We start from the raw sequence: 12,263 nt of genomic DNA, 5'->3' as shown, positions 1-12,263 counted from the left end.
TAAACTGTAAAATTTTACAGATTAAAGTAAAAATTTTACATATTAATGTGTGGAAATAAAAAGATAAGAATTGTCAAAATGGCGCTAATACGCGTCCGTATTCTACAAACTAAGTTTTTTACATTGCAGTTACGATAAATAACAGAATTAAGCAAAATTGCACGCTCAGCTCCCATTACTTTCACGTGTTTTATAATATTTAGATATTCAGTTATTCGAGGGAATGTGTTTTTCTAACAAGTTATTATATTAAAAATGGTCATTCTACGATTTTATAAAAGATCTTTACATTGTCGCGTCAGATGGATATATAAAAAATGAATAAGTATATTCAAGAATATGTCCCAATCTTTGTCAGATTAAGCTTCTTTCATATTAATTTTCATATTCACTACTATCAGAATGATTTGGGCCGCGCCTTTATTTCTGAGAAACTACGCGTAAAACTAATTGGTGACGTCGTCACAGTCAGGCACAGCGAGATCAAATTTGCTTTCATTCTATATTCACTTAGCGTTAACAGGGCAAGCGTATACAGACATCAGTTTACTTTTTCATTATTAATTCTAGTTGCATCAGAAAGAACATTAGCATTTGTTCAGGGTCACTTTAACTGGACGTCCTTATCTACGCTGAAATGTCCAAAGTTTAACTTTTCACTTTGGAGACTCGATCAATTTGAGAAATATTTCAATAATGGGAGTATAAGACTGGACGTAATTGTACTTTGAAGGGTTTGACGACAAAGTTATCTTGTCAAATTTAAGGCTTAGTTCAGCACTGTCCAGGTATGACAGTCAAAGAAAAAATATTTTCACAAGTTCATCATGTCACCATTTAGTAATGTGCGTTTTCCGCCCTGCTTCGAATCCCATTTGAACAATCTTCTTCCCTTACACATTCCAGCATTTTTAATACTCGCCCATTTAAATTGACAGAGAATTCAAAAGAAACGCAACAAGCGTTAACTACCAATACCTGAAGTTATTTCCAATGAAATTCACAATTTAGCACAGATTTTAACAGTAACATAAAAACTTGACTGAAAAACATCTGAGATCTGATTGAGACATTGATTTTTATCTTTTTATCGTAGAAAGAAACAAATATCCGTTACCCTCCCCTCATCCTCAGCCATCCCGCCATTCATTTGAAGCGTGCCATGCGCAACAATTGCAGCTCGGATTCTACGATGCATTAAATACATCAGTCTCTTGGTCTGAACGAAAGAAATATTCTTCAACCTTTTCGAAGTGCCTGTTTTTCAAATTTCCTCGAACCTTGCACAGTCTAGCAACCTTAAGACTTCCGGCCCACGGATCGTAACTCGAGCTGATGAAACGTATGACCATAATGCGGCGTGATAAAGTGCATCTTTGCATTTGCAAATCTCGTTCGTCTCATTTTGAGAATTTCCAGCTAGAGCAATGGGAATGCGTGCTTAAAGTCATTTTCAGAAAGCCTTGGCATCACTTGCGGGAAGAAAGAGAACTTTTTTTGGAATATTGCTGCAATACTTATGATGAACAGAGACAAGCTCTTGTAACTCCAAATTATATCCAATGTTTTTGCTTAACAGTTTTTTTTTTTTTTTTTTTTTTGTTTTGTTTTTTTTTTTTTTTTTTTTTTTGTATTTCCGTTAAGTCGGGATCGAATTTTGGTCCGGTAACTGGATGAACGTCATTCAACTGTTAAATTATCGACTACTCAAAACGAATATTCCTTACTTTTTAAATCCAAAATTATACCCTATATCCAATTTTTTTCCTCTAAGATAGGATGTTGCGTTTCTTTTGCGTTTCAGTATATATGTTAGATATAACTTAAGCTAAATACAAATCTGTAATTATTGAAGAAAAAGTTTAATGGACTATAAAGAATGAAGTCAATATAGAATAAAATTTAAAGAAGTATACAATTGCAATAGGTATTGAGCACACTTGTTTTAGGCAAATAATCGATTTTAATTTTTTGATATGTGTTTGTGCCTAGACTGTAAAGTAGTGAAGAAACTTACATTCTGTCTTTCAGAAAATGACCAAATTACTTAACTGGCTCAGCAATAACATGTCATGAAAGGCAAATGTTTACAGTCTCGGGGGAAAGGGCATCAACTTCAATTATGTTACTTCTTCAAGTGCATGCATGTGCATGCTTTAATTCGCTTGGATTGTCATTTAAAAATTACTGGAATTGAGTTATCTAGATTAAAGCCACAAAACAGGCTAAAACAAGGACCTCTGAAACACCTTATGTGAGATTAGATGACTAGGAGAAATAAACATGCCCAGGTTCACCGGTCATACCAGCCGTGGGCTCTTTTTATTGATCTGGCAATCGGAATAATCCATGGTATAAAACAATTGCATAACAATTGGTGGGAATCATATTCAGCCAAAATACGACCAAAAAATTGGTTGTACTTGCAAACAAGGTATATGTAATGAATTATAAAGATCTTAAAATTTGAGAAAAAAGTTGCCTTCAAATGAAATAGCACACAATCCTGCAACATCAACTTTTTTGTCAGTAACTTGCCTGTGTTTTAAAGTTGATAGTATTCAGAAGTTGCTCATGAGTATCGAATCAGTTGGGGAGGTAGGCAAAAACGCCAATTGCAAGGGTTACAGAATATTGTTAATGAAAAGAGAAAGTTGACGTTGGAAAAACTGAAGTCATCTCGTTTGTCATATAGTTTAGTAGCAAGTTGGCCATAAACGTCCATAGGAAGTAAAATATCCAAGACATCCAGGTATAAGGCAGATGTGGCAAAGTCTTTAGGTATGCTTTATTTCGTGTTCATTGGGATAAATCGAGTTGACATATGAATGACAATAACTATTGTTAACTGAGAAAACGTCGTCAATATATCAAAATGTTGGATTGAAATCCACAGCATGAGTTTTCTTCTTTTCAAGGAGGTAATATTTCATGTATTGAAACGTATTTAATATGATATAAGCTTATATGGTATAATAACTATCCTTTTTACAGGGAGGCAACATTATTCTTTTCTGGTACTTTTTATATACTTTTTATATATTTTCTATACAAAAATCGATAAGTAATGCAATTTATTTCAGATTTGAAGGTATGGATGCCTCTAAATTTCTGCTCATTGCACTGGTGACAACAGAGAGTGTAGCTGTCTTTCAATTAATTGGTTTGGTGTCACCTTACTGGATATTTATTGATGCAACATTATTAAAAATAAATTTGGGTCTATGGAAGACGTGCAATGAACTAGTTTTGACTGGAGATACCAAAATGCACTGATGTGGAAATTACTGATGACGGTACAAATATATTTTCTTCAAAATCTAATTCTGATCTGTTTTTCTTCAGATTAATCAATTAAAAAGGCGAAAGTGAAGATAAAATCAATAGATCCCATTGATTCCTGCCAAGTTGAATTACATTTTAAACAAGTTAAAATATACAAAACAAAAAATCAAAAGAATAACAAATTGCATAAGCCAAAATGGGTATTAAAAATCAGTTGATATTGGAAAATGTTAAGTCTGTTGTATTTTGCGCATCACATTCCTTTTATGACATTTCCTGATTACGGACTGGCTCAAGGCTGTCCGAGCGATGAGCGTCCTTGGTTTTCTGGTATTGGTGGTAGCAGCAGTCATGGCAATATTAAAGCTGTTTGTTCTGAAAGATAAGCAAATAATTGTATTTGTGCGATAGGCACAGCTTTCGCTAGAAGTGAGTGACATTCAAGATGTAGATGGTATCTTTAAGATTGTACTTTCTTAAAAAATTGAAAATCTTATTTTTATTTATTTATTTATTTTTTTTATTATTTTTTTTTTTGACAATAAATATTTTTAATGTTGCTGGATAGTCTACTTACAAGTTAAAGAAAAATAAACCTCAGTCATTTACAAATAATTTTGATTTTCTTGTCATTTCCCAATAAACACATTTTCATGTTTTCTCGGTTACCTGCAATTTATTTATGCTTTTTTCTGTAGCGGTGTTTATCCTCATATCAAAAGCAGTGTATGCGGTCAAAGCAAACGACGTGTACGAAAACTCTTACTTTAATTACCACTTCCCTTTTGCCTTCAGCATCATAGGAATGATAGCAGCGATAGGAGCAGGAGTTGTCATGTTGGCAGAAATCATGAAAGGATAACTAAACATCAATTCACAATGCCTATCAAAAAATAGTTCAGAAATAATAGCATTTTATCCATTGAAAAGTCATATATCAGTCTATCTCTTGATGCTGATTTATTTTCAATTTTTAATTGACTTCACAACGTAATTCAAAGGCTTAACTAATGATTATTTTTAATGTAGTTTCAAACTAGTTATTTAATTTTTTTCATAAAAGTTTACTAGTTTGCTTCATCAAGTCCATTTTCTTTAACATACCGGTATATTAGCAGCAGCATAAGAAAATAGTTATAAAAATATGTTTCTTCTGCTTGCACCAGACATTCTTAATAAGCGAGCATAAACAAGCAACATATTTGCAAAATAAGGATTAATAAAATCAGCATTATTTCTGCACCATAATATTTCTGGTTTTGTGTCGTTCATCAACTAGCTTACAGATCTATTGTTCTGTTGTTTCTATGTAACTATGCTTCAAGTAAACAATTTACAAAATATGTAATATATCGAAAGTCTGATAACTGAAATGTTTACCATTCTTCTATCTAATAAAGGTAAAATTCTATTTTTGCTTCGCTTATTTATGTTTTTTTCTTATATATGAAACAAAAGAAAAATACAATCGATATACATTAACGTAGTTTTGAAAAAGGGCCTTTAAAAGACATTTTCTTTGTTTTTTAAAATGGTTAAAGATAATAACAAGGTGCTTCTAAGGTCAAGTGCTTTAGTCAATTAACTCGAATATGGACAAACGGAGATGTGTTTATTTGACTTCATTTGATAACTTTGAATGCATTGAAGAAGGATTTGAAGGAAAAGCAGTGGGACATCACAGCTCCGAAAACAGTAATAATTTATGTATCATCTTGCATATATCATGTGAATGCAGAGGAACATTTACTCCTTGTATAAGCCACTAATTAGAGACAATCTTTTTCAGATATAATCTAGCATCTGAGATTGTCTTTGTATCCATGAATTTTATATATATATATATATATATATATATATATATATATATATATATATATATATATATATATATATATATATATATATATATATATATATATATATATATATATATATATATATATATATATATATATATATATATATATATTAGGGATGTCAGAATATTTATTTTCCTTAGTCGATTATTTCATTGCATTATTCGAAGGATAGTCGAATATTCGGAACATTTTCTGAAGATAAAATTTTATTTCAAACTTCACTGGTACATGACGTATTTATAACTCAAAAACCTTTTTACTTAGATCTATTTAAAAAGTAACATCAAAATTTATGTAACGCTACGCGTTGATAGCATGACTATATGAAATAAATTTAGAAACCTAATTCTCCAAAATGTATGATTTCCACGTCTAACGAATTCATAAATCGGTCTGTACATGCAGTCAGTTTTTATTTTGGTAAGCATTAAAAAATGACCAGCCGATATTTTTTAAAGCTTATTAGGAAATGAGGGAGGGGGGGGTTATCTCACACTATCCATACATCAGGTGCATGTGAAATTGTTAAACAGTTAGATACTGCTTATTCAATTATATATTGCTCTGGCTAAAAAAATGTCCTGAAGCAATTTGAAATGTAAGCAAATTGTTTTATTAATCATCGAAGTGTCAAAACATGGCACATCTATCGTTTGTTCCTTGCATTTTACCAATCTTAAAATAACTAAAGATGATTGGCTTATGGTTTCCCAAAAGCATTAGAGGACTCCTATTGATTTTGAGCTTAAAGGTCAAGGGTCAAATTACTCAAGACGTAAGAAAATCTTTTTCACACATTATCTTCAGAACCTTTGCTTGACGGAGATCAAAATAGTACGCTGGTTCCTCCTAAGGAATAAATAACATTGCTGATTTTAGGTTACAAGATCAAATACCAAGGGTGAAGACAGGAGAAATTAACTGCTCATCATCTTAAGAATCCTGAAAGTAAATAACTCTTAATGAAATCGAAGTCTGATAAAAATGCAACTTCAAATCATTTTGCCCCGACTAGTACATAACCCCTTTTTTCAATTTTTCATTACAGACATCAGGGATGGGCACGATTACTGAAAAATGTAATCGATTAATAATCGATTACTTTTAGAAATTTTGTGTAATCGATTATTAATCGATTACATTCATTTTTATCCTGTAATCGATTGTAATCGATTACTTTGGAAGATGTAATCGATTAATAATCGATTACTTCCAAGTTTTTATCCTTTAAAATATATAAGCAATATTTAAATTTTAAATGTTGATGTTATCCACTGAAGTTTGAATGTGTCCCTGCAATTTCAGTGCAGATTCTTTAAAGGTTTTATTCTGGCTAACATTCTCACTAAATGCCCAAACGAGGGATTCTCTACCATTGAAAATGGAAACATGATTCCTACAATAAAATATGCCAAGGAATTAATTTTTCCTTTCAACCTTGGATCTGAACCACCATATTTATTGACTTGTTGCAAAAATTAATTAATATTTTATTCTGAATTACTTCATTAGAAGTATTTGGGCTGCCCGTATGTTGACAGTACACATTAAGCATTCCCGTACGTGTCTTTTTAAAAAATAAGTAAATTAGAACTCTTAGTAATAAACATGTAAATTAAATGTGTCTTTAAGTAATTAAACTAATAGCACAATTTCATTCTGTATTGAAATAAGTGTTTTGAGAGCTATTTACTGTTTTAATAATATTGTTTGTCTTCCATGGAATGATAGTTAAACACTATGTAGTTCACAGTTTTCACCTCATTATCTGCAAATCAGAGATGTCTCAGTCAATTAATTGTCCAATTTATAAGATAAGCAAACACAGTGACACACTCCCTCTCTTACAGACACTTATAACCTCTCACTGATGTAAAAGCAACCTTACAATATTGAATGAAAACATTAAAATTTTGCAAATTTTAAAGTTACTAAAACACAAGTTTGAAGTTGTTTAAACATTTTCAGATATGAATAAGTATTTCCTTCTTCTTTTTTTCGAGTACAATGTAGTTTATTTACCATATTATTTATATTTAATACAGCACTTAAATCTGTTTTTGCTATTCATAATTTTCTATTACAAGACAAAGTTTTTCAACATCTGAAATATGAAAAAGGACAGGCAGCAAAAGGACAGTGGGTCAAATGTAAATTGCACACGAAGAATCTATATATTTTATTAATAAATGGTTGAAATACACTTCTGATTTAATACTAGGCCAGTAAGTCTATAATGCAAATTTTATTGAGAACATTATTAAACTTATGATAATAAAAGTTAGGAAAACCAAACATTACACTAGGTGGTTTATATTTGATATTTATGTGTGACTTACTGGAAATAATTCTCCAAAATAACATCCATTTATGTATAAAATAATCAAACGTAATCGAAAAAAATAATTATAATTACATTGAAAATTTTAGCTGTAATCGATTATTTTTACGATTACAAGTAATCAAAAATCTCTTCGATTACAGATTACTGTCGATTACTTGAAAAAAGTAATCATTACAATCAATTAAGATTACTCGATTACGATTACCCCATCCCTGACAGACATGCTAAACTTTTAGTCGATCTTTTTAAATATTTCTACAGGTGGGATGTATTTTTTTAAAAATATTTCTTGTTTTTAGAACAGTCAAAAACTATTCTTTAGTTACATATTTCCATCGCAACGAAAATTGTTACATGTTTAATTATTTTTATTTGGAATTAGTGATTTTGGAGTTGAAGAGTACATGCACATTTAACACCCAATAGCAGGGCTTAGTAGATTTTATACTTGAAGTGCTTTAAAATCTTTCAAATTCCATCTCTTTTAGACATGTTAAAGGCAAGCACGACAATTAAAATCAGGAACAGCCTTTCACACATCTGCTAAAATACTTGACCCTTGTGTCCAGCGTTTTGATCCAAGTCGAGACTAAGTTGATTATATAAGTAATTGCATTGAAAATATCTTTTTGGAATTTCTCACTCCTAAAAATCTGACAGAAAAACCATTGACATAAATGTAATGAATTATTTGTAATCTCTTAGAATTATGGTCCCTATAATCCTCATGTAAAGGATTCAAGTCAAAAAATGCAGGGTTTGTTTATTTATTTCAAAAGTTTGCATAAAACAAACAAACAAACAAAGAAAAAAAGCAAACAAACTGTATCTTGTGTGTATATAAAATAATATTTGATTATACATAAACCCAATCAAATTATATTATTTAATGGTATACGGTGCCTATGTTTCAATCGAAATAGGTCAAAAACTTGCAGCTGTCCACCGGCAAGTGATGGCGTCTCCATATGAGTGAAAAATTCTCAAGAGGGACGTTAAACAACAAACAAAATCAATCAAAATATACATGTGGCCTGTTTAGCATCAGCACTATCTAGGTACCCCCCTCTCCTAAAAAAAAGATATGAAATTGAATGAGTCTGCTGTAATAACAAATTGTCTTTTAAATCAGACCATGACCATAAGGTAGGAAATAATTATAACGTTATAATATTCCAAAGGAACATTCGGCTAGAGGCCATTTTGCGCTAGCGTTGTTTTAACGTGTAAGTAAGTTATTTCCTGGCACACTTTAACGAGTAAAGCTAAGAATTGAGAAAAACAAATATCAGATTTTAGTAAGATTTTGACCAAAGGCGTTCCTGGTTCACGAGTCTCCTTAAAAAATATATTGTATAATGAAGAACATTGTAGGGCTGTGTAACTTTGTTGTTTGTGAACATAGCTTGCAGCTAAGGAATTGTAGGGAGATCATTTGGGACTTTGCTTGTGGAACAATTCAAACATTATAAATTGTGTTCGCTAGGGGTCTTGTGTCCGGAACTATGTTTTCAACGAATGGAATCCTACCAAGCCTCTGGGACCATGGTTGCACTAAACCTTAAATGTACATCAAGATTTTCCGATATTAATGAAGTGAGTTTGGGTCACACTTATCATCACTTTATATTCAATATATTCAAATTCTTTCTTAATATATTTTTGAAATTTTTTTTATTGGACCATCTGAGCCTCAGACGTCTTGATATGCAATACTTTTATACTCATTAAGAAGTGGTTGCATGAAATATATGGAGATAACGAACAGCATTCAAGCTGAAAAGTCCATTAAACAACACAAATCCAACACTATCATTCCATTGAAGACAAACAATACTATTAAAACAATGAATAGCTATCAAAATACTTATTTCAATACAGAATGAAATTGTGCTGTTAGTTTAATTACTTAAAGACACATTTAATTTACATGTTTATTACTAAGAGTTCTAATTTACTTATTTTTTTATAAAAAAGACACGTACGGGAATGCTTAATGTGTACTGTCAACATACGGGCAGCCCAAATACTTCTAATGAAGAAATTCAGAATAAAATATTAATTAATTTTTGCAACAAGTCAATAAATATGGTGGTTCAGATCCAAGGTTGAAAGGAATAATTAATTCCTTGACATATTTTATTGTAGGAATCATGTCTCCATTTTCCGTGGTAGAGAAATTCTCGTTTGGGCATTTAGTGAGAATGTTAGCCAGAATAAAACCTTAAAAGAATCTGCACTAAAATTGCAGGAACACATTCAAACTTCAGTGGATAACATCAACATTTAACATTTAAATATTGCTTTGATATTTTAAAGGATAAAAACTTGGAAGTAATCGATTATTAATCGATTACATCTTCCAAAGTAATCGATTATTAATCGATTACATTTTTCAGTAATCATGCCCATCCCTGATGTCTGTAATGACAATGAAAAAAGGGGTTATGTACTAGTCGGGGCAAAATGATTTGAAGTTGCATTTTTATCAGACTTCGATTTCATTAAGAGTTATTTACTTTTAGGATTCTTAAGATGATGAGCAGTTAATATCTTCTGTCTTCACCCTTGGTATTTGATCTTGTAACCTAAAATCAGCAATGTTATTTACTCCTTAGGGGGAACCAGCGTACTATTTTGATCTCCGTCAAGCAAAGGTTCTGAAGATAATGTGTGAAAAAGATTTCCTTACGTCTTGAGTAGTTTGACCCTTGACCTTAAAGCTCAAAATCAATAGGAGTCCTCTAATGCTTTAGGGAAACCAGTGTTCCTTTGATGACTGTCAAGTTAAGGGTTCTCAAAGAGCCAAAATCTTTTTTTATATCGGTTTGATCATTGACTTTGACGTTATAACCTCAAAATCCGTTGAGGTTATTTACCCTTAAGGGAAACCAGTGTACCAATTTGAAAGTTATTGTCTTTCAAACAAAGGTTTCTTAATATATTGAGCATTGAATATCTTCTTATGTCAAATTTTACCCCCTTTGAATCTGTGACCTAAAATTCATGGGGGTCATTAATTTTTTAAGAACTATCTATTTACCAAGTTTGATACCAGTCAAGTAAAGGGTTCTGAAGATATTGAGCGTACAATATCTTCTTATGTCTTGAGTAGTTTGACCCTTGATTTTTGACCTTGTAATCTCAAAATCAATAAAGCTCATCCACCCCTTAGAGGAAGCCACTGTAACAGGTTTGATGTCAGTCAAACAAAGAATTCTGAAGATATTGATCGAACAACACTTGGTCTATCGGCGTACTGAACGACCAACCGACACGTGCAAAACAATATAACCCTTTCCTTCGATGGGGACATAGAATTGAGTGGCAAGATATTAAATCAAAGCCTGAAATTTAATAGCACTTTATATTAACATATATTAAATAATTATTTCATTTTTGACATATTCGTGGTAACGTTTAATTACCTCTGTGATATCAGCCAGAGTGAAGACCAAATTTTGAATCTCCTGATTATGTGTACACCGATTTGCTGGTTTTAGTCTATTTGCAAAGGGATACTCTGAAATTTTGAACTAACTCATTATTTTTAACTCTTCTGACATACAAAAATAATTTATTAACTCTCCGTTTAAAAACTGTTTGATTTTATCAAAATAGATTTTTTTGGGTTTAACCTAGCATATTACCTAACAGAGGGTATTTTCAAGATACACTGTAGTTTGGATTACCTGCATTCTTAGACGCATTTGCGTAGGGGGTTAAGTACTGCATCTATAAGTGGTTTATTAGTGCTCATCAGGTGTTTGAGAGGTAGCTCTATATCAATCTTTGCTTGTTGACATGAAATCTAAAATTTATATGTTGTTTGACATATACAGTAATAAATTAAACTTTAAAAGTGATAGATCCTATCAAATATATTTTAGACAAAAAGGGGTCCATGTGCAACAACGCTACTCTCACTTAAAATTTTCTTGATATATGAATAAGGGGAAATTTGATATTACTTATTGTGGCAAAAAACTTAAATTTAATGGTTTCAACACATTTAATCTATAGATTAAAGAAGTATGATTTAAAGTTTATAAAGTGAAAATTTATTGTTCCTCTAGGAGTTAACGCATGTATATTTCCACGTGTCATATCCCATTATTTTAGTCGCAATATTGTCACGGTGCTTGAAATCTGCATTACATATGAAGCTTGAATATCAGTTTGACGTATTATTGCCTTCTTGTTATTGAGATTTTACGCATGGCGACAGACAGAAAACAAGGATAAAATTCGATCGGAAAAATTCTTTGGAGTCTTTGAAATAAATGAACTAAAATATCTAACTATTAATATGTCCAAGATCTTAAATGTTCAATGTTAATACTTGCAGACAAATCAATTTAAATAACAAGTGAAGATATTGGATATTTATAAAATACTGAAAGAGTATGCTCAGGTCATCTAACCAAAAGTGTATATCATTGTTGTCAAAGAACATACATTTATATGAAGTTTTTGCTTTTTTTTTTTTTTTTTTTTTTTTTTTTTTTTTTTTTTTGCTTCAACTTATAAATATTAATTGTAAAAAAGAATTTGTATTAGCATAATTATAAATTAGAATATATGTGTAAACCCCAAACAAATAAAATACTTTACGAGATTTAAAGAAATTGATTAACTGTAGAAGAAAACGTAACCAGTTTAGTCATCTACCAGATGCACAGACTTAATACGGTATATGTACATTTATATATGTAAATGATGTAATGAAAAGAAATCTCAATGTTGGATGATTCATAACATTGTTGATAAGA

General features: G+C 31.0%; 1 pseudogene; it reads left to right on the top strand.

The window, feature by feature from the left end:
* Positions 1-3,093: 3,093 nt before the first annotated feature.
* Positions 3,094-4,147, top strand: LOC133196503 (uncharacterized; annotated as a pseudogene).
* The last annotated feature ends 8,116 nt before the right edge of the window (positions 4,148-12,263 follow it).

This window comes from Saccostrea echinata, unplaced genomic scaffold (assembly GCF_033153115.1).
Source record: "Saccostrea echinata isolate AGI-Se365-2 ecotype Australia unplaced genomic scaffold, CSIRO_AGI_Sech_v1 ptg000001l, whole genome shotgun sequence".
In the NCBI taxonomy this organism is placed as follows: domain Eukaryota; kingdom Metazoa; phylum Mollusca; class Bivalvia; order Ostreida; family Ostreidae; genus Saccostrea; species Saccostrea echinata.
Note: the sequence above shows the minus strand (reverse complement) of the source record. Positions and strands in the feature narration are given on the sequence as shown.